Genomic DNA, 24,802 nt, shown 5'->3' with positions numbered 1-24,802 from the left:
GGATGAAGGATAAAAACTTACCTACCAGGTAAAACGAACACTATTCTGGTGATGTGCACACTAAAAGCACCAACTTCAGCTTTATTCAAGCTGTAATAAAACATTTGTACTCCCTTAATATTTAAAAAAAAATTCTACTGAATATATACATTTATTTACCTCTCTCTCTCAAATCCTACTGAAATGATGGAATGGATATAAAAACACATCCATAGCATCGTAATTGAAGAAAAGTATCACTAGCTGAACAGAGCAATAAAGAATTTCTGAATTATAAATAGTAGATTCATTTACTTATGCAACAACTACTTATTGAAGATTTATTGCATGCCATTCTAGGCATAAAATATAAACACCTAGTTTAAAAAATAAATATATCAGATTATGATAAATACATCCCATGTAAATAGTATATAAGTTAGTGTAATGGAAAAATTACTTAATGACTGCTCTAATTGGGGTAGTTATGGAAGCACTCGTTGAGAAACTGATATCTTAATTGACTACTGAACAAAAAGGACTTAGTTATCTAGATATTTGTAGAAAAACATTCCTGAGGGATGTAAGAGAAGTACAAAGACTTATACTGTCTGATGATCTGAAACAATGCAAGTCGGGTAAGGGTCAGAAAATAGTCATAGAGGGAAGTGTAGCCGAGGTCATATAAGTTTTTATAAGCCAGAATAGTAGTTTGGATTTTATTCAAATAAAATAGTATAGAATAGAATCTAAATAGTAGTTTGGATTCCCAAAGAGATGGGAAGCCATTGGAGAATTTTAAACAGGAGAGTGGTACAATATGATGTATGATTTTAAAAGGCAGCTCTGAGGAATTTTGGAGAAATGAATTATAGGAGGTAGTATATCAATTTGGATGATTTGGCTGTAATTACAGAAAACTTAGTTCACAGTCAATATAAAAGTTTAAAAACTATATTAACTAATAAAATAACAGGTCCATAGATATGACATCTCCAGGGTTGTTTATTCAGTGATGTAGCAATAACATTAAAAAACTAGAAACTTTTATCTTTTTGCTCTGACATCATTGGCATGGAGGCTTTATCTCCATGGTTCCTCCCTCCATGGATGTAAGATAGCTGCAGCAGTTGCAAATTTTAAATGCAGACATGGCAATGCTCACAGGCAAAAGCTCCCCAGTGGAACTTCCCTCAGATCTGCCTTTTCTTTCATGGCCATAAAGATTTATGTTGGGTTAAAAATTTGAAATGTTTTTCCTTTGCTCCCAACATCTGCCAATCATCATTTCAAATATGAACAACTGTCCAAGAAAGTGGTACATCAAAAAAAAAAAAATGACTAAACTCCAAGATGTTAACTTAGAAACCAGAAGAAAGTGAGGTACAATTAATGTTTTTTAAAAATTTCTTGAGGACACAGCATTCATAAAATGAGCAGGCTGTTTTGAAAAGAAAAATCAGACTTCAAAAATAAAAATATGATTGCAGAAACAAAAAATAGATGGGCTAAAATAGGAGAAGGAATACAGCTAAAGACTGAATTTCTAAACTAGAAGACAGAGGCAATAAAAAGGGTGCATATTTTTGTACGTCCTTGAAATATTTATAATATTTCAATAAATTAAAAAAGTAAAAATAATAGAGATCAAATTTGTTGACCACATATCATGATAGTAAGAAATTAACAACAAAAGGGTAGACAAAGACTATACACTTTGAAAGTATAAAAAGAAGGCAATTAAAAAGTCAAAGTTTGATTAAAGAGGTATTGAAAACTAAAATTACAGATAATTACATTGCATAACACCTATCTGGCCATATCTCTAAGCCCTTTTGACTGAGTATTTGCTGAACATATAGTAGCACCATATGTAAAAATATGTAGCATCAGGCCAAAGCAGAATTTAGAGAAAATTATTTTGTTTTAAATACATGAATTAGAAAATAAGAATAATTAAAAGTAAATCAACTGTACTTTCTTCTTGAGAAATAAAGGGGAAAACATACCTAAAGAGAAGTTGAAAGTTACTGCACTAAGAAGCATGGGAGTGTGCTCATGGGGTTAGAACTGAATGAGGCCTACTTTGTTATTAAGTACATCTTTCTTACTGACGTGTCATCTTACCGTTTTCTCCGAGCAGTAAGATCCTTTCAACACATAAAAAATTTATTGTTGAAAATGATAATTAGCTAAAACTGCTCAGAAATATTGTGAGAAGTAATAAAAAGTAGGTCAAATGGGCTAAAATAGAAACAAACATTTTATCCATAAATGAATGAACAGTTGGACGTGACTGTCTAGTCAAAATGTATGGTGGGTTCCAAGATGAAATGCAATTTGGTCATATGGTACTTGGCCAAAAATGAGAGCAGGAGTGAGTCAAACTTAGCGTGAAAACTAACAGAAAATGATAAGAATCTTGAGATATCTAATTTCAAATCATCATGGTCAGGGCCATCTCGTGATACCCAAATATAGATTATTTTAGAATGCCTACTAATAACAACTTAAGTTCTATAGTACTTTTGTTTAGTCCTTATCGTTTATAGAATAATATTATTCTCTTTGGATAGGAATTAATTCTTGTAGATGGAAGTTATTATGAAACAAAACTGTGTTCAAAGTAAAGAAAAACTTTAAAAATCTAAACTATCAGTTGGTGAAGTAACTTCTATGAGAATTTTCCTATCTTTCAAAACATTAAGTAATGACTATGATATTGCTTACAGGGAATGCTGGAGAGGAAAGTAACTTATTGGATAAGACAGGGATGGAGGTGACCCTAAATTTCCTTCCCATCCTGACATTCTAGGGTTTGTATTTCTGGTTTATAGCATTTGCTATAGATATATTGTATCAAAGGATTCTTCTATTAATTAAACTTCCTAAGAACTCTGTCCAAATACAGAAAATAGTTCTTCTTGTATATTTTCTAGTCATTTCTAACCCTTTCAAGGATCCTACAGTTTTACTAAAAGGGACATAAGTAATTCATGTACTATGGTTTGAATGCCACCCCAAAATTCATGTTGAAACTTAATCCTCCAAGTAATAGTACAGAGGCTGGCCCTTTAAGAGGTGATTGGGTCATGAGGGCAGAGCCCTGATGAATAGATTAATTCATTCATAAATTAATAGGTTAATAAGTTAATGGGTTATCATGAGAGTGGGTCTATTATGAAAGCCAACTTAGGAAGCTTAGCCCTCTTGCCATGTGATGCCCTGCTTTGCCTTGGCACTCTGTAGAGTCCCCACTAGCAAGAAGACCTTCAACAGATGCACCCCTTTGACCTTGCACTTCCCAGTATCCATAACTGTAAGAAGTCTTTTTTTTTTTTCCTTACAAATTATCCAGTCTTACGTATTCAGGTTAGCAACAGAAAACAGACTAAGACAGCATGCTTTTATTCAAATATGGTTGTTCCATGTATTCTGGACTTTCTAGCTATAAATGGTGTTGCATGTTTTGAAGCTAGAACTTCTTTTAAGAGGTCCTGCTTGTGATCTGACAATAAAAAGTAGCATCATCCTGAATATATTATCTCCACCTTATTCCCAATCTTTCTAAGGATACCAAGATACCAGTGGTATTTCTATTACTATTGATGGCTAGCCCAGTACAACAGATCACATTAACACAGTGACTCTATAGGACTGTTAAAATAAAAATAGCTAACATGTATTGAATGCTTCCTATGCTTCCTACCAGGCACTATTCTCAGTGCTTTATATTTGCTGACTCATGTAATAATCACTGTTCAAGGTAATTTACATTTGTTGACTCATCATATCTTTATGATATGATGCTAATTTTATTCTGATTTTTAAGGATGATGAAACTGAGGCCCAGAAATTTTTATACTCAAAGTCACAAAGCTAGTAAGGGAGAGAGCTCAGATTTTAACCCAGAAAGTTTAAATTCCATTCACATGCTTTTAAACTTCCTTTTCATTTTTACCTGAAATGATATAGTCCATACCAAGAAAGGGAGGAAGGAAGAAAGGAAGGAAGGAAGGAAGGAAGGAAGGAAGGAAGGAAGGAAGGAAGCAAGGAAGGAAGGAAGGAAGGAAGGAAGGGAAGAGAGAAAGAAAGAAAGAAAGAAAGAAAGAAAGAAAGAAAGAAAGAAAGAAAGAAAGAAAGAAAGAAAGAAAGAAAGAAAGAAAGAAAGAAAGAAGCAGTGAGATGGAATAGAACATTGCTCTCAGGGTCAAGACTTTGTATTTCTAGTCTTCATATGCCTTTATTTAATTTTGAGTGAACCATTGAATGGCTGTTCCTCATCTGTAAAATGAAAATTGACTTAATGCCTTTGATTTAATGTATTTATTTTTGTCTCATTCCAAATCTTTCACAAATCACTTAGCCTGATCTCATCTAAGATTTACAAAAATTCTATAAGAAACTTGAGGTTCAGAATAGTGGTGATCCCTCCACCTCCCCACCCAGTTTGTTATACAAATTTTAAGAACCTTCAGACTACAAAGCCAGTATCTCTTCCTACTGTATTCTACTGCCCTATTTTATGTAAATGAAGGATTTTATAAATTGTAAAATAACATGCTTGATACTAATTTTTATAATTAATATGTCATGCAAAAGTAGATTGGTAATACTTTCATCAAAAAAAGGCTGCAAAGAAAGAATAATTATGGAATTGATTTGAAGGAGTTAAACTAGTTTATGTGAAAACCACATGCATTCTTAATTTTTTTTTTTAAATCCCGGAACAAATGTTTAACTGATGGAAGAATATGCTGCTTCTCTGTGCTTTGATGGATTCCTTATTATGTAACATGAAATGATAAATGTTTGAACAGCTGCAATTATAAAGTTAAGGAACCATACAACACATACACACACTTTTTTTCCCCTCAAGTGTTGTAGATTGGAACTGTGCCACAGAAAAGAATCCATGGGTGACAAAATACATTTTCATTAATTTTGCTGAATCCCTTGCATGGGATATCTTTCTCTGTGGGAGGTTTACCTCAACAGTGGAAAGAAAAGAAAAAAAATGTGAACCAACCTGCTTTCTTAATTTATTGTCTTGGAATAGTTTCTGAGATATTGTTCTCTTTCAAATACAAGCTAAATATTTTTGCAACAATTGAGGACTAAGGGGAAGAAGTTGGGGGTGGGTACTCAGCTGTAGCCTTGGCCATTGAATAAATCTTTAGTTTTCATTTTATCTTTGTATACTTAAGAAACCTGAATAGAAGGAGTTGTTATTTCTTATTTATTTTAAGCACATGTGCTCTAAATATACACTATTATGCAGGTGAGTCTGTGTGTCTACTTAAGCCATATGCAGTCATTGTAAATCCTTTTATTGGTTATATATTTGAAATCAGAGAACACAATTCTCTGTTGGTGTTCTGGGAAGTGACATGAAAACTTACAGTGGACTAAACTTCCCTGTTGTCTGCTAGAAATGAATGAATGGGCCTGAATCTGCCCTTTGCTATTTACTGAGATATGGATAGATCATACAATGTCAGATAGAGTAGAATCCAGAGAATCCTGGACTGTCAGATTTGAAAGGGACCTTAGAGCTCATCAGCACAATTTTATTGCTCAGGAAAACAGAGCCACTACAGGTATTATGTAAATAGGGATTTATATGGGAATTAGACCTTATGCAAATTAAGTAGGAACTGAGGAAGGGAGGGTCTAAAGGGGAGTTAGAAAAGCTGAGTAAAGGTCACTGAACAGTCTGCTTTAAGCACTGACGTGAGTGGACAAACAGGAGCTTTCATGAAAATCCAAGAAATCCAAAGACTACATAAAATACTAACAATTGTGATTTATTGAAAGCTTACTATAGATCAGGCACTATGTTAAGTACTTCACATCTTGTATCAGTGATTGTCTCCTTGTTTTAAAATTATTTACATAAAAGTGAATATGAAAATGTATATGCATAGAAATTGAGTAGGAAATATAAACAACTCTGTAAGAAAAGCCACTTTGTCATCAGCACAAGTATCTTAGCAATAAATAGTTTAGGTAGAGTATTCAGTCTGGTTTTCAACTTTCCTTTTGAGGTTATAAGAATTTCTTTGGGAAATTAAGTGGAAAAGGCAATGTATGAGCCTTGGGAGATATAGAAAACTCCATAATCTGGCATCTGGCAGATCTGTAAAATAAGCCAAATATTGGATATCTGGTAAATATCATGTGTGTGTGTGTGTGTGTGTGTGTGTGTGTGTGTGTGTGTGTGTGTGTGTATGTGTATGTGTGTGTATAATCAGAGGTGGGAATGATTTGGTTTGTTTTTCTTCTAAGCTCCCATGGCCAACTTGCAGCTCTCAGGAAATTTCAGTATGGTGGGGTGAATGTCCTCAGTTGACAACAGTGCCTAGAATCATGAGCGAGGACCTTATCAGCATTTGGTCCAGGTTGATAAGAATCTGAGCCAGGCTCATCAAAGCAGAAAGTATCTTAGTGACAACAGCAGTAAGTATGTCTGCTTCTTGGGCCACATTGCTTAAATCTAACTGAATTTTCTTTATGTCTGTCATGTAGGCAGAAAATTATCAACCTGGACCCAAAAAATAAACCATACCTTAATTAAAAAATACTTTATTGCTAAAAATGTTAACAATTATCTGAGCCTTCAGCAAGTCCTAATCTTTTTGCTGGTGAAAGGTCTTGCTCAATGTTGATGGTCACTTGCTGATCAGGATGGTGGTTGCTGAAGGTTGATGTGGCCCTAGCAATGTCTTACAACTAGACAACAGTGAAGTTTGCCACACCCATTGACTCTTTCTTTCACAAAAGATTTCTCTGTAGTATGTGATGCTATTTGATAGCATTTTATCCCCAGCATACTTTTTTCAAAATTGAGATCAGTCTTCTTAAACCCTGCCACTGATTTATCAACTAAGTTTATGTACTATTCGAAATCCTTTGTTGTTATGTCAACAATGTTCACAGCTTCTTCACCAGGAGTAGATTCCGTCTCAAGAAACCACTTTCTTTGATCATTCATAGGAAGAAGCTCTTCATTTGTTGAAGTTTTATCATGAGATTGTAGAAATGCAGTCACATTTTCAGGCTTCACTTCTAATTTTAGTTCTCTTGCTATTTCCACCATATTTTTAGGTACTTCCTCCACTGAACTCTTGAACCGCTCATAGTCACCCATGAGGGTTGGAATCAACTTATTCTGAACTCATGTTAGTGTTGATATTTTGACTGCCTCCCATGAATCATGAATGTTCTTAAAGCCATCTGAAATGGTGAATTCTTTCAAGAAGGTTTTTAATTTATTTTTCCAAGATTTATCCTAGGACACACCATCTATGGCAGTTATACCTCTATAAAATGTACTTATTAAGAAATAAACCTTAAAAGTCTAAATTACTCATTTTTTCTAGGGGCTGCAGAATGGATGTTTTGTCAGTAAGCAGAAAAACAGCATTAATCTCCTTGCACATCTCCATCAGAGCTCTTAGGTGACTAAGAGCAATGTCAATGAGCAATAATATATTACAAGGAATTTTTTTCTTCTGAGGAGTAAGTTTTAACAGTGGGCATAAAATACTCAGTAAACAGTGCTGTAAGCAGATGTGTTGTTACCCAGGCTTTGTTGTTCCTTTTATAGAGTGTAGGCAGTGTAGGTTTCTCATAATTCTTAAGGCCTCTGGATTTTTGGAATGGTAAATGAGCATTGACTTCAACCTAAAGCTGCCATCTGCATTAGCCTCGAATGAAAGAGCCTACCGTTTGAAGCTTTGAAGCCAGGCATTGACTTTCCCTTTCTAGCTATAAAAGTCCTAGATGTCATCTTCCTCCAATAGAACGTTGTTTTGTCTACTTTGAAAATCTGTTGTTTAGTGCAGGCATCTTAATCAATTATCTCAGCTAGATCTTCTGGATAACTTGCTGCAGCTTCTCTCTCAGCACTTGTTCCTTCACTTTGCACTTTTATGTTACAGAGATGGCTTCTTTCCTTAAACTTCAGGAACCATCCTTGCTAGCTTCCAGCTTTTCTTTTGTTTTGCAGCTTTTTCACATCTCTCAGTCTTCATAGAATTGAAGTGTGTTAGTGTCGTGCTCTGGATTAGCCTTTGGTTTAAGGGACTGTTGTGACTAGTTTGATCTACACAGACCACTGAAATGTTCTCCATATCCGCAAAAAGGCTGTTTTGCTTTTTTAAAAAATCATCTGTGTGTTCACTGGACTAGCACTTTTAATTTCCATCAAGAATTTTCCCTTTAATTTCACAACTTGGCTGTTGGGTTCAAGAGGGCTAGCTTTTGGCCTATCTCCGCTTTCAACATGCCTTTCTCACTAAGCTTAATCATTTCTATAATAGCTTTGATTTAAAGTGAAAGACATGCGACTCTTTCTCTCACTTGAACACTTGCATGTCATTGTAGGGTTATTAATTGACATAATCTCAATATTGTTATGACTCAAGGAATAGAGAGGCCCAAGGAGAAGGGGGAGAGACAGGCTTGTCAGTGGAGCAGTCAAAGCACTCACAACATCTTTTGATTAAATTCAACGTCTTATATGTGCATGTTTCCTGGTGCTCCAAAACAATACAGTCATAACATCAATGATCACTGATCACAAATCACCATAACAGATATAATGATAATGAAAAAGTTTGTGATATTTCTAGAATTACCAAAATGTGATACAGAAAGACAAAGTGAGCACATTCTGTGTGTGTGCACCAAAAATGGCACCCATAGATTTATTCCACACACCATTGCCACAAACCTTCAGTTTGTATTAATAAAAGATGTAGTATCTGCCAAATGCAAGGAGAATACATGAAGTCTTTTTGTACTGCCAAAAACTCTGCAAGATTTTTCAAAAATTCAAAGTAAGCTTTAAAATGTACAATTTTTAATTTTTATTTTTGTTAATGTGAACTTCCTTGAGTAGGCTCAGATTTGTCATTATAAGAGTATTTTTGTTTTGGTTTTATTCCAACATTGAAATTAAACTATGTTTCCTGAGTGAATACCAGCTGCTATGAGGGGATTTGTGATCTGAAAGTACCACAGAAAGCAAAGAACAGAAAATGCAAACAGGGTGATTAATGTCCGTTGGATGAGCCATATAATGCTTACTGTGAAAATACTTGAAAATTAGACATCCTCAAAACTATGAGAAGATAATAAAAGTGCCATCTCAATATGTACTTGGGGGTAAAGGTAAGAGCAGACTCCAGAATGATCATGAACCAATACTAAATTAATAAGTAGGAAGGCAATTGCTTAGCCTATAGCCTCACCTGTAATGAAGGCACTAGTGAGTAGCTTTAAGTTTTACTTTACTGTAACTGACAGCTATAAGGGAGGTCACATGCCAATGTTTGCTCATTCTAATCTGTTATTTCTTTCCCACTATCACCATGGCAAGCTATCCTCTCGGAAAATCATGGATGGATCATTTTAACCATCCTATTTTAACTATCACCCTAGTCATAGTTAAATATCGATTTAAATATTTTACAAAACTCAAGAGACCTAGATGTTGACTACTAATGATATGTTACTAATTATATCTTTTGGAGAAATCTTGCTGTTGAAACTAGGACTAAGTAAACTTATATGAACTTGAGAAAGCCATGCCAAACAAGGCTAATAAGCAATGGGTTTTGTTCCACAGACTATTTTTCACAGAAGCCTTTTTAAAGGACAAGTTGTTGGATAGCATATGGTTGCTGTTATGGTATTGACCTCAAAGGTTAATTATGCATTGTAAGTATTTATTATACACCTTTAATAGTTTTTTACACATGTGAAACATTTAAGAATTTTCAAAGGGCTTTCACATCGACTGCTAATTATATTGTGAAGCCTTGAATAATATGCAGTGTTTCAATCGTATTTTTTTCATCACAGCATAATGCTCCACATATATAAATACTCTGTAAAAGTATATTGAATGAATTAATGAATTTGATTCACATAACAAACTGTGTGAGCCCTATAGGCAAGTGTTGTTACACTATTTTATATATCTAGAAACAGTTTTAGTGATTTGCCAGAGTGTCTTAACCAGCTGATGTGGGGGAAAAGACAAGATCTATATTTGCTGATGTTTTAGCCTTTAGTAAAGTATAGATAAAATTCTGAGAAGAAAATAGGAAGAGAAATAGCCAATAAAATTCTGCAGAGAGGGAACTTTTAAAGAACAGATACATTTATTTGAACACTATTATGATACTTGTAAGAACTGATCAACAAAATAAATGTCTTATGTGGACAGGCAGAAGCTAAAATCAGGATTTATTTTTTCAGTTCTTAGATTTTTACTATTTGTACACTGTTATGTAACTTAGGTTTTTGCATTTTTGTTTTTGTCTACAGGGACTACCACCACTAACATTAATAGTGTTCACTTCAAGGTTATCTTTACCTTTTAAGGCTTAAGGAAGATAGTAATTGAATTTTTTAAAGCCCTTTTATGTCTTATATGCAGTAATATTTGAACTGAGTCTTAAAAGATAAATGGGTTGAGTGCCAGTTTTAGAATTGGGTAACGAGTGTTTCAAATTGAGGAAACCATATAAGCAAAGTCCTGAGGTGAGAAACTGCTGAGGAAACACTTGGGGGATAGGTTTGGTTGGTGCATGAAATGCATAAAAAGGAGAGGTTTCACATTGGGAGCAGATTATGAAGCACCTTGAATACCAAATAGAGCATGTTGTCCCATGGGCGGGGATGGGGGAGGGTCATTGATGGTTATTCAGTAGGAGAGTTGCAGTATAGGTCACTAAATATGTTTTCTTTTAAAAATAATAATGAGGGCTTAGCCAGATCTTTTCTTTTAGTATGATCACTCTGGAGGTAATGAAATAAGAGTGGAGTATATGTATGTGTGTATGTGTTGGAATATAGGACTAGAGTAAGAAATTAGGACCATGTCACCATCTGAGAGATGTTATTTCAACAGCCCAATTAAAATGAAAAATGTAAGCAGCATCCACTGCTTACTAGGTATATAACCCAGGACAAGTTACTTCTCTCTAGGCCTCATTTTCTTCATTTTTATCCTATAAATTGTTGTTAGAATTAAATAAGAGATAGTATATACTACAATAATTAGCACCATGCCAAATGCATCAAAGGTACTCAGTAAGTGTTTATAATTAATATATCAAGCCAATTAAGATGTATTATTCTATTTTGGAGGAAAGAGAATTTAAAAATTATTTTATATTACTTATTTATTAACAAATAAATATTTTATATACTTATGAGGTGCAATGATGTTTTGACATATGTATATATCATGGTATAGTTAAATCAAGCTAATTAACATATCTATCACCTCATATACTATCCATTTTTTTGTGGTGAGAACATTTAAAATATTTCCTAGCAATGTTTAGATAAACAATACATTGTTATTAAATATAGTCATTATTCTATACAATATTTATCCAGGATTTATTCCTGTCATGAATATGTCTCAGGAAAATATTATTGTATTTTCTCAATGAAACACTCACAGCTGAGAAATTCTGTTTGACAAAGGTAATGATGAACATCAACAGTGTCTTTCTCAAGACTATCCTCGTGGCCTCTCTTAACTTAGAAACCATTGCTGAGAGGGCCTATAGCAAGGGGATCATGTTGTCACCTGGAGCTTCTGCTATTTGGCACCCTACAACCAGAAAGACAAGAAAGAAGACTCTGCCATGCTTGAGAAGCCAAGCATGAGCTCTGTGTGTTTGTTCTCCTCCCGGAGTGAGTCAAGCAGGATGTTTCACTCATCTTGGAGTGTTTGCTAAACACTTGGCCCTCATTTATTGTCTTGCATTTCATGGACTTGACCTGCATATAGTATGGAATGATGGCACTATTCTTTATTATTTACTGCATTTTTTTTCTCCCTTAAATGGTAGAGGCTTTATTATGATAGAGATAAAATAGGAACTCTGCCATATTTCAATGACTGGAAAGGGTAAAACTGGAACAACTATGCAGTAGAAGCAAAGAAGTTCTATTCTACCTTTGGAATTGTTTTTTTCTCAGTAGTATCCAAGGATGATTATAATGCTGGTCCCAGAATGTGCAATAGATGCAACAGATGCACATGGTATTGAAAGTTAATAGCTATTTATGCTGTTGTCCTTCAAAAACCTAAGCAACTAAGCACCCATTATTGTATTAAAAGATAGAACATTCACATAAATAACATTATTTAATCCCAAATGTTTACTGAATATTAGCCACATACCAGATCACCTACAGTGTTGTTGGAATTCAAACATGACTATGCAATAATTCCTTCCCTCACAGTATTCCAAATCCAGAGATATGCCTTTAATGAATAAGCTTGATGACTAGCAATAACTAAGTTATCCTTCTTATTTTTAATTAGTGATTTATAGTTAAAACAGGCTGCATATTAATTTCATTCCACTTTGTCAAAGAAGACTCAGAAGTCATTTAAAATGTATTTTTGGATGTTTTCTGCTTCTTTGGGGACACTCTTATCTTTTACACTCCTGGAAAGATAGAACATCTGTGTTTTCTTCTCTAAAAATATTCAATTTGGTGATTTCCCCTCAGTGCTACACAGGTGGATACAGTCTGCCATTTAGTTGGATGCTCTCATTTAGACTGGCATTGTTGATCCCCGAGATTTCTTGAATGGAGAAATGAAGGAGGTGAGCAAACACTAATGCTGAAGAATCTCCACATGCTATATAGTCTATGTCCACTTATGAACTGAATGATTGAAGGGTTACAAAAATGGTTTCTTTGATCTCAGGTTTATTTATTTGGCTGTCATGAGATGCAAATCCAATGACGTTTGCATACACCTTTGTGGTTGGAAGAATGTTGTTTGGGAAAGCTAATGCATTCTTTTTAATAAAGTTTGGTCATCTGAGCCCCTTTATTATGAAATACAGTAAACATTCCTGCGTTATTTATGTCAAATTCTTATCAGAGACATGAAAAGTTATAGGTTAGGAAAGAGGGAAAAAAACACTGAAATCTCTACATTCAATATACAATATTGTGTTAAAATAATCATTTGAACTATTCAGTATCAGCCAGTACTAAGAAAGAGGCAAAAATTTCCCCTTTTTAATGTGTATTCTTGGGATTCATGGGGGGACCACTGAGTCTGTGATTGGAGATGACAGTTTCAGATAAGTATTTTCATGCTGTAATTTCCCAGAGTCACCACAGAGATATAAGAAAGTAAAATTCTATTCTGCTTATGATGTGTATTAAAATTCTAGGGTGGAATCTACCCAATATTCACACCTGAGCATTTGATTGGAATGTGTCTAACTTCCTAAGAAAAATCCTCTGAAGATTGTTGCAGTAATATCATTTGATTCTTTCATTTAAGAAGTTTGTCTCATTCTGATTTCTACCATGAAGTGGAAGGGAAATTAGATCTAAGTATGCTTCAGTAACTAGCTATAATAAATTCATAGTCCAATTAAATTAATCCAGAAGATTAATATTTGCTTTTTATAAAAACCCAAAAGACTTTGTTAAGTGAAGCTCAACATTTTGTCTAATCTCAATCTGTTATTGACACCATCTAGACAAATTTTCTAACTGTTAAGTTACTACTAGTCAATGTACTGGTATGAATTTATTACCTGGAAATGTCACATTTGATATTTATACACATATAGGTTTCTAAGTAACCAAGGCCCAAATGGTTCACTGGCAACATCAGGACATTTCTCTTAAATTGGAGATAATAGTTACTCTCTAATTCAAGAGTCAATTGGGTCAGTATGGATGGAGCAGACATGAGAAGGTATTTTTATGAAAATTGCCAGAATCTAGTTTATTTATATTCTTGGTAGAATGCTAGAATTTCTTACCAACTTTTTTGGACAGTAAATCCATTACAGCAATTAACCTATTTGCATGGACTTAAAAAAAGGATCTCTGATTATTTGTCATTGGTTTAAGTATCTCTGAATGTATTAGATACCCATTTAACCATATAACAAGAGAGAAAATTCATTAAAACATCTTAAATGCATTGCTTATATATCTTTGTCCGACCTCAGCTGTCAAAAAGCCATGATGACAATTTGATTTCAAGTGTGTCTAATCCAGTAAAGTGGCAAAAATCCTTTCAGAACAAGTGGATTGCTTCTTCCTTGTTCTGCTACCCATGGTACACACAAGAGTCATCTCTTTAGATGAGATGGCTACATTAGTAATATCTTGTTCTTTTTTTCCACCCCTTAGGCTGAATTCGAGTATTTTCTGTTTAAGACAGGTTATAGACATTTCTAGTATCTGGAAAAGCCTTGTTGATTTCCCCTCAGTCTTATACAGATGAATACAGTCTGACATTTAGTTGGATGCTCTTATTTAGGCTGGCATCGTTGATCCCGAGATTTCTTAAATGGAGAAATGAAGGAGGCAAGCACGCACTCACGCTGAAGAATCTCCACATGCTATAGATCTATATCCACTTATGAACTGAATATTTGAGAGACTCTACCTTGTCTTTTCCCCCTATCCCATTTTGTTTCTGTACAGACTAAGTCTACTGCTAAAGGCTAATGGGACAATAGAAGCAGTCACCAAAAAACTACTAGAAATATTTTTTACCAGGGCCAAAAGACCCTTTGATGGAAAAATGGAGCTTTCCCTGTGGATTTATCCAAACAGCATTTCCCCTGAAACAAGTTGTTGCACTTTCTTTCCCATTGGGTTACTTCCTTACCTACTTCCACTATAAAGCACTAGCTTCAATGAAATTTTCCTGATGAATTTAACACTCAGGAGAGTCATTTCTTTAAAAAAGAGAGCAAACATATGTGTGGACAATATATTAAGACTAATGTAAACTTTTTTCTCTTGCTCAAGTATACTATTAAAAAGCACTTAATCTCCTGAATAACACGTTAGGCTGATTTGCCACTCATAAGAGAGAATTAGCAGAAGGAGCTTTGATGGCCACAACCCAGATTTAGTTTCAGAAAGAGACTGATGACCTTTAGAGAACCATGAATGAACTCCTTGATGTGCATGTTATTTTATAGGACACTCAATTATATCAGACAACTAGTAGTATTTTAAAAAAATCATGATTTACTAAAATCAACACCTCATATGATAATAATGATAGTTATTGATAAAATATGTTGACCCATTATGTGCTGAAATCAGATTAGGTGCTCTAACATGAATTTTTATTAGAATTTTTCTTTCAATTATAATGCCAATCTTTTGAGGTAAATGTGTTATCTATCTTTCCATTTTAAAGATCAAAAAGGTGGGAGGTCAAATCAACTAGTAATAACAATAATGAACACTTGTCCAATGCTTATTATTTGCCAGGGCATGTTTTAAGAATCCAATTATATTAACCCATTTAATCTGCAATAAAATCTACTGAGTAGGTATTATTATTTAATATTAGTCCAAATTTTAAGATGAGGAGATAGAGAGGCACAAGAGAGGTTAAGCAATTGCTCAAAGTCTCAGCTAATAAGCAGTTGAGTTGGGCCTAAAATGCTGATTGACAGGTTCCTCAGGCTGTTCTCTTACCACTACATCCCACTGCCTCTGCCTCTCTACATAATCAATTAATCACCCAGTGATTATGGGTAATTGATTACCCAATAACTGGCTAGTGGCAGTGATGGGCCTTAATTTCAAGTCTGTGCCTTTAATTTCTATGGTTTACTCTATTTCCTCTCATTTACTAAGCACAAAAGTGGTGTGCTTAGTGAAAAGCCCTGTGGTTTTTGTTGCACATGCAGGTGGGAGAGAAGTATATAGAGTTAATCCTTGACCTTAGGGATTTTACTGTGTGGCAGAGAATCTGCTTTCTGTCTAATAAAGGGCTTATTCACCCAACTGACACCAGAATGACTTCTCCATGCAATCATTTTGAGGTCATTAGGGATATCTCCATGACTCTCATAATTTTGACTCCTGTACTTCTTAGGATTCATGTAACTTTCAATATTAAATGAACAATGAAATCTCCAACTGCATACATTTCTAGAGGTTCTTTCCTATAAGAACCATTATAATTAACAAGATGTATGCTATTACTGAAAGTTTCCCTTCACTAAAAAGAGGCAAATGGCTGAATCAGTGACTGGCAGTGAAAAGAACAAACCTTCCGTCAGGAGTAATATTAGCTTTAAGGTGCTCAGCTCCATCCTTTTCTAGGGGAGAAAATGATGGTATGATATGCAGGAATTAGTGACAAGTTCAAATTTTAATTCAGAAGTTTTATGGTCCTTAAATATTCTCTGTAAACCAAATGCAATGTCCTGAAGGAAAAATAATTTTTTTCTGAAGACATGAAATAATAAAAAAGTGGAGAGGGAAATATTTTTGAGATAATAAGATCCTAAAGGTTTTGCAAAGCTTATGACTGATAAGACTTTAAGTGCTATGGTAGAAATGACACTAAACTAGAAATTGCCTGCTCAAGCTCCAGTTCTTAGAGAAATCTTAAGATTCATTATTATGGATAAAATATTGTCATATTTAGTAAACTTCATTTTTATTAAAGAAAGTGACATTTTTCACAGTCTCTCTTTCCTTAGTTCACAGCAAACTCTTCCTTTTATGAGCTCCTAAAGTTCACACCATTCACCTAAACCGTCATCTATTATGATGTTATATACTGTCAAATATTATTATTTACTGGGATATGTATTACCATGACACTGAATTCAACTTCACTGTAAACTATTTAAGGGTAGGGTTTCTTTACAGTCCCTGTTCCTTGCCCAAAGTGGGTACTCTGTAATTGTTGATGGATTGAGATTAGGGCTCTGTTAGAAAATTATTCTTATAAAATTAATGCTTTCCAAACATATCAATGGAATTCAAGCTTACTGTTTATTGACTGATAATAATGACTGTATTAAACTAGACCTAACTTTACACAAATAGTTGGGGCTAATTATAGAAATGTAACTGTGATTATGAATACCATTACTGATTGTCAGTTAACACAAGCTTATTCTTTGTATAATCACAGTAGCCCTTTCTCTTAAGGACAGTGTTTTTGGGGATTGGTATTTTCCATAAACAATGTATTTACATTGGTAATCATATGGTAAAGAGCTATTAATTTTTTTTTATTATTTCTCATAAAAATGGAAGATAGAAACTAGCCCTTCTGGATTCATGTGGCCAAAAACAATTGTAACTCCAAACCTGTTTCTCCTGGGAGGTTTACTTTCTCATCACACCTTGAACTGAGCAAGAGTATTTTTAACCTAACTCTTGGAATTTGGGGGATTATAGATCAATATAACATGGAGATTTTAGTTACATACTAGAACTGTGGAGAGAGTACTATACTGAGTCTGAAGATCTGATTAGAAGCCCAGGCACTATTGACAGCTTTCTGTGTGACATTGGGTAAAAAATATCTGTATAATAATCTCTTCCAACAATATCATGCTGTGATTCCTCAAGACACAAGTTGCATTCTTAACTTCTCCTTTGGTTCCAAGTCTGCTATTTCTCTGTCATCCTGGGACATTACATTGCTATCTAAGAGTTCCTCACCCTAGAATGAAAATTTCAAGTTCATAAAGAAAACAATCTAAGGTTGAAATAGCCTTTTGTGCTATAAAGAGCTGGAGAGTCTCAAGAGATATATAGTGACTGTGCAATAAATGGTCTTGGCAGTTTAGGTGTCAGAGAGTTAATTAGGTCAAAGTGGGTGATTTTGTTTGGTTTTGGTGGTATTTACCTATTTTTCCCTTGTGCAATTTTATTTGCTTTGGAAAAGTTCTTCTTAATAAATGTACTCAAGTCAGAAATAGACTGTCCTAATCCTGCCTCCACTGCTTAATAATCTGTTATATTGGTAACACACATGTTCTCTTTGAGCTTTAGTTTCCCATTTCTAAAGTAAGAATAATAATACCTAGTTAACAGAATCTTATTGAATATTAAATGAGCACTTAGCTAAGAATATTTATATCCTACTTAATATTTTCAAATTCAAGGTATGATGATGATAACGACACTTTGCAGAGAATAAACAAAACATTTGAGGGGAATATCATAACTCATTCAGGTGTTTATCCTTAAATAGGTGATTGTACAGTACTCCAAATAAAATGTTAGCAGTTTTGAAATTAAGATAGTTTCAAAATTTTATGGACTTATTTTAAACTTGGATTTAGTTAAAAGTTTTAAAACTTTTAACTACGATTTGCCTTAACAGGAAGGAATTATCCACCCAAATATAACCTATTTGCTTTGCAAAAAATCAATAATACTGTTACAACTTCTCCCACTATCACTATAAAGATAATACTTGTATTTTTGATCATTACACTGGCATGATATTTCAAGAATGCTCATCCCCCCCCAAACTTATTAAAATGAATGAAATCTTTGTTTTTTTCTAAAAATGTGGCTGTTGTATAGTGAGAAATGTTTGTTACCTGTATCTTTTCTTGGGAATGTTGCAAAGTGGTGTAAAACAATTATTCTTTCCACGCAAAGGATACCAAGAGTGACTCAGGACAAATGTATACCTATTGAGTTGGGAAAAGTAGGGAAGAAATCTAAGTATATATGGGACGAGAGCTTTCTCTCCTATTTGGGCTGAAACTGCTTTGACTTCAAAGGGAGAATCAAGCCCAGTGAAAACATGGCTCTTAACAGAAACTTAAATCAGAAATGTAAAGAGTTCCACTAGATTTTTCATCACCTTCTCAGAAATCTCATCATTTTATGCAATTAAGGTTGAGCCATAAAACTCTGGGACTAATATTTTCACCACTTAACTTGTTCAAATTTTAATTCTTTTGAGCCATACACAGCAGAAGAGAGCATGAGTCAGTTTCTTGCTTGGGTACTCCAAGCAGATCATATATTCCAAGGATTTAGAAGCCTGTCTTCATGAGCAACTTTAACTACTGATATGTGTGACTTCAGGTTCAAGACTCCAGAGGAGTAAATAATGCAAAAATAACTAAAGATATTAGAGACATTGATTAAGGAATTAGGTATTTCAGCTTTATTCTGAAGGATTAATATCTATATGCTCTGTATAATGAAGTTCAATTTTCAGAGTACAACTCTAGGTTCAGTTCTAAAAATTTTGCTACTCCTTTCTTGCTACTGACCTAATGTTTCTGAATCTGTCAGTCCTTTGGGGCAGCAGTCATCAACCTTTTTGGCACCAGGGACCAGTTTCATGGAAGACAATTTTTCCATTGGCTGGAATGAGGGAGATGGTTTCAGGGTGATTCAAGCACACTGCATTTATTAAACCTCTCTACTAATGAAAATCTGTATTTGCAGCCACTCGCCAGCACTAGCATGATGGCCTCAGCTCCACCTCAGGTCATCAGGCATTAGATTCTCATAAGAAGGGCACAACCTAGATTCCTCGCATGTGCAGTTTACAGTAGAGTTAAGGCTCCTGTGAGAATCTAATGCCACTGCTGATCTGACCAAATGGAGCTTATGCAGTGATGGGAGCAATGTGGAGAGGCTGTAAATACAGATGAAGCTTTGCTGGCTCATCTACTCTCTCCTCCTGCTATGTGGCCAGTTTCTAACAGGCCACTGACTGGTAATGGTCAGTGGACTGGGGTTTAGGGACAGCAGCTTTGGGGTATGGATTACAACTGCAGGAATATCTTTCTAAAATCAGATAACTTTAGAGAAACTCACATGTTAACAAAACCCTAGAATTTTCCTAACACTTTATAATTTACATTTACATTTATTTAATTTTAAACCAAGAAGACAAATATTTCTAATCAATAATCTTGATATCATAGAAATAGCCTTTTGGACTTTGTTTTTCAGCAGCTAAATGCTTTTCTAGACTTCTTTTTAAATTTGTCAAATCTACATACCTGTGGGCATGGTTTCTCCTGATAATTCTGCTACTCAGGCTCATGAACAGACTAAATTTCCTGGGCTAAACATACAAGGGGCCCACAGGAGATGCAGCACTGAAGTCCCAGGTTACCTACTAAAGATAGTAGGTTCTCTAAGAAGCACTATGAGATGTTTATTTTTTCAACACACATAAATGTACCCCCCCACACACTTTTATAGTAAATTTATAATAAGCAGTTAACTTTTAAGGAAAGAAATAATATAAATGATGTATTTCCATCACTTAAAGCTAGGCACTATTTTGATTTTGATCTACATCTTTGCAGTCATCTTTTTAAAAATATGACATCCTGTCACCTGGATTTGTCACTAATAGTCTATTTTGAATATTTCATATCTTTGATTTTTCTTTCAAGCTAAAATTTATAAAATGTGGTTGAAGTTTGATAGAACACTCAGAGAAGGTCTACCTCGGAGCTAAGGACAAACATAGTTTAGCTGTTTGGCACTATTGAGCAGAAGGTAGATGACACTTGTCCAAAGAATTCTTAAGGAAGGTAGTCTATCCTGGATCACTCTGTCATAATTCCTGTGACAGCTATGCTTCATGACATGATGAAGCCTTACTTTTCTTTACTACAAGAGACCATGGATGACCTATTTAATTCTCTTAATTCTCTATAATATATTTATAAAATGATCTCTCTCGCTCTCTCTTTATCTATCTATACATTTCCTCAGACAAATCTCTCTGGGACCTCAGTTTCTCCATCTATAAAATGAATATGTCGGCCAGATATTTTAAGAAGCATTACCCAACCCTCATATTTCCTCATATTTCTAAACCAATTTTCTAGACTGTCCTTTAAATACAAACAACCTAATTTTTATCATTAGAATTTATCATTCATACTTTTTAAACATTATAGTCTTTGTTCAATTAATTTCCTAGTAGTCATTGCCAGGCCTCCAGTTTTACAAATGTAGCTGCTGCTTTAAGACTTTCAAACAGTCTCAAATTTAATGCAAAACCTCAAACTATGTCATATATTAATTTATTCTGTTTTCTTCAACACTAGATTCTTAGACACCAGTGTGTGGCCAAGTGACCTATTTCTAATCTTCTCAGCCCCATTTCTAATGCGGCTCTAGTTATGATTTGGCTTTGCTCAATTCACTGCTAGAGTAGCTTCCAAACATTTTAAGACTGCAAACTCCAATCAGACCTCCATCTTAATTCTCCTAAAAGTACAAAAAGGATCAAATACATAATAAGCTATAACACTACCAGAATTGGAAATGACTTTAAAGTTGATTTTCCTTAATCCTTTCATTGGACAGTTTACAGGAGGAAGCTAGAACCCCAGAAGAAGAGATTTGCTTAGATTTGTGAAGGAAACTTAGTCAATGCTAAAACTGACTTCCAGGTCTCCCAATTCCCACCTTTGTTGTCTTTCAGCAATATTTTGTTGCCTTTTTGATGTTGATTTGTAAAAGCTTATCTTCTGAAAAGTACCCAGAAATTTTCCTTTATTTAGCACTAAATGAAATGGTGTTAGGCAATCATGTTGCTATTTTCCATCCTCCTGACCTTTAGATTTTTGCTAAGTGATTTCTTGGAAGTGAATCCTAACACATCAAATACATTTTTTCCAAAAGTCATTAACTTGTTCTACCTTCTGAATTTATCACGACTCACAGGTGTAAAAGCCCCTTGAGGAATTGCTAAATGTCTCAGACATTTCAAAGATGTTCTGGGTCAAATTACCATTTAGAAAGAGGACACTTAAATTAGAGGTGAATAAGAGTTGAAAATCAACTGATTTACTCCCTGGAGGAAACAAGAATGTCTCAATTATATGCAGTATCAGGTCAGGCTTCTCTGGAGATTTTACAGTGATGTATGATTCCACTGCCCCTGAAAAACCAAGCCTTTATGGATGACCTAATTTAGTTATAAAAATAATTGCTATAAAGGGCAATATCCACCTTACCTTGGACTAGAACGTAGGCCTTTTAAAATTCATTAGTGCATTTGATTCACTTAGCAGACTGCTTACCTATTATTGAGTCTTGATTCCTCTGTTTCCTTTATTTTTTTTTCCTGCTTCAAAAGTGTTCAACTTCTGAGACCACAAAATCTTTCTTAATCAGAAATGCTAACTCTTACTCAGGAAATCTTACAAATCTTACAGCACTTAATCCCTCTCTTGTGCTGCTTAGGTTTTATTATAAGTGATAATGAATTATGCTTCTTTCTTTTCTCCCCTATTATTCTATAAGCAACTTTATGCAAGAACCTGGGTGCATTCTTTATCCCTAAAAGCCAACATACATCTTGGAGTATAATGGGAGTTCAACAGATGCTTGAACTTACTGAGCAAAAGCTGATATGTGGTTTTTCTCTCCATTCACTGTGCCACACAAAGAAATGCTTAGGTATGTATGGATTAAATGTAATTATAAAAATAAATGTTTTCTTAAAATCTATGCCAAAAGATTCAAAATTCTTCTGTTTGTGTACAAAGGAATAAAAGTTATCAGTTTCAAGTTGGAGGCTAAAAATGATAATCAGCTGATTTTGTATGTGAGGAAAACAAAAATTCATAAACCATGTAAACCACCCAACCGAAACACAAACAGGAGTGAGCTATTAGGTATTTACAGTAGACTTAACATTCATTTCTTTAAATGAGGAACTAATGCTAGGTCAGTTCCCAAAAAGTGATAATTTACCAGCAAATAGTCACGTGTGTCTGCATGGCAACAGGCTTGGCAGTGCTTAGAAGAGGGACCAAACAAAGAGAAATGAATGTATTACTCAAAGTGCCAAGTCCAACCTATTCATTTGATTTAATCAATCTCATGGTACGTTGGACTTCCTCAACAAATAAAGGCACAAAAGCTGAGTTAGGTCAACCATCCTTCTTGGTTTTTGTTTTGGGGGATTTATTCTGCTCACATGCAAAAGAATGTAAAGTTGGCTTTTTCAACTTGTATTAAGACATTTAACAATGTGACTCAAATTCATAAGACATCAGCTGAAACCATAAGCTTTAAAGTGAACCCTGAAGGAATTTAAAAAAAGGCTGCATCCTCAAAGGATCACCTATATTACAGGTGCAATTTTACATCTGCCAACAAAATGCCTACTGAACTAGGAACTGAAACAATGCAGCCATGGGAATGATTATCTACCATATTTTTTTAAAACCATAAATTTTGTGTGTGGGTTTAGGAGAACATCAAAGTGAAGAATAAATGAACTACAGCATAAGTTTCACATCATCAAAGACTTATCATTGGAAGATATTCAAAATATCACTGTCTAACATCTCTCTTGTTTCACAAGTACCCTTCCAATTGATTTCAGCCTCCCCTTGCACAACTATAAGGGCAGGGAACTAATTCATTACCTCCTAGGGCAGCCTATGGTATCTCTAAGTGAGATTATTAGAATATTTTTCTCAACATCTGTTACCTTGAAATTTCTATCTGTTGTACAATTGTGTTACTCATAGTCACATATGTATCTATTCTGTCCACATGAAAAATTTCCAGTAGAAAAAACTTAGTAACTCCTCATCTATCCAGGTTAAATACTGTTACTTTTCAACTATTTCTCTAGGTGATGTCTGGGATCCTCACTAGTATTGTTTCTCTCCTTACCTGCACAATAAAGTAAGTCTATGATTATAAAGTTCAGACTTACATCCAAAGTACAACACAGTTTTTCCAGGATTTGTTTTCTGATTTGCCTCATTCATTAATGTTTCTTAATAAAATGTATTATTAATTAATATAGATTGCATTCACAAAGGTAATAATACAGAGTGTTTAGTGATTAACCCAATCAGAAATATGCATGGTTCATATAAAACAGTAACAATTTATGGAATATATAAAAAATTGCCAAAACTTTTATTATGGATAAGAAGTCTAATTATTATAAACATTTCAATTTTCCCAAATTAATTTAAACAGTTAATGTAATTTTATTACTAAACCTATTATGATTTTTGTTGGAACTCTATAATGAGACAACAAATGTCATCTAGAACTATAAACAAGTAATAAATATCAAAGGATATTAAAATGTAAAAAGAAACCATAAATTTCAATTTTTGAAATTTAAAAATTTTTGAAATTTAAATTTTTGAATTTAAATTTAAATCTGTTTTTATAAGTTAAAACATGCAGTACTAGATAAAATAGAAGTGCATAATAGAAAATAGATAATATAATAGACCACACCTAAATTTAACATATTTGAAAAGATATTTTCAAATCAATAGAGAGTTTGGGACTTATTTAATAACAGGTCTAGAATAAGGATTTAGAAATTTAGAAAACAAATTTAACTTCTCAAATTACACCAAAAATATATAAGGTTAGATTATAAAATTAGATACATAATAAGAAATGTATTTAGTTTTCTGAAGCCATAATATTTTGTAATTTTTTAATCCATAGAAAAATTACAAAGGTACTTGTTACTTTCTCCCTACCACGTCCAATTATGGTAGATCAATATAGTGGACTAGCACAATATTATGCAGAATTTTAGGATGCTTGGGTTTTCTACCAACTAATGTGATGTTGGACAGGAGAATTAATATAGCTCAGACTCAAAACAATAAATTTAAACAGCTGTCTGTTTCCTATGAAGCAAATATTTTATTTTTCTTTATTGATGAGGATTAAGCAGTGTACATTTACTAGATCAATAGCTGAAAACCAAATATCAGAGACTATCTTGACCTATTCCAGTAAGGACCCACAACTTCATTTGGTCCTATAATTTCATGAGAGTGACAATATCTCTCAGCTGAATTGAAAGGAAGATCATTGCCCCAACATAATATATGCCTTTGGTTATGACAGCGACCTCTACAATTCCTCCTGGAATGTGGTATTACTGCTGCCTTACTCTATTGGTAGTTTGAGGGGAGAGTTTTAGGAGCTATTACTTGGCCTGTCTTAATGCAATATTATTTACTCTATAGTC

Source organism: Microcebus murinus, chromosome 1 (genome assembly GCF_040939455.1).
Source record: "Microcebus murinus isolate Inina chromosome 1, M.murinus_Inina_mat1.0, whole genome shotgun sequence".
NCBI lineage: Eukaryota > Metazoa > Chordata > Mammalia > Primates > Cheirogaleidae > Microcebus > Microcebus murinus.
The sequence above is the reverse complement of the archived record's forward strand: the minus strand, read 5'-3'. Positions refer to the sequence as shown.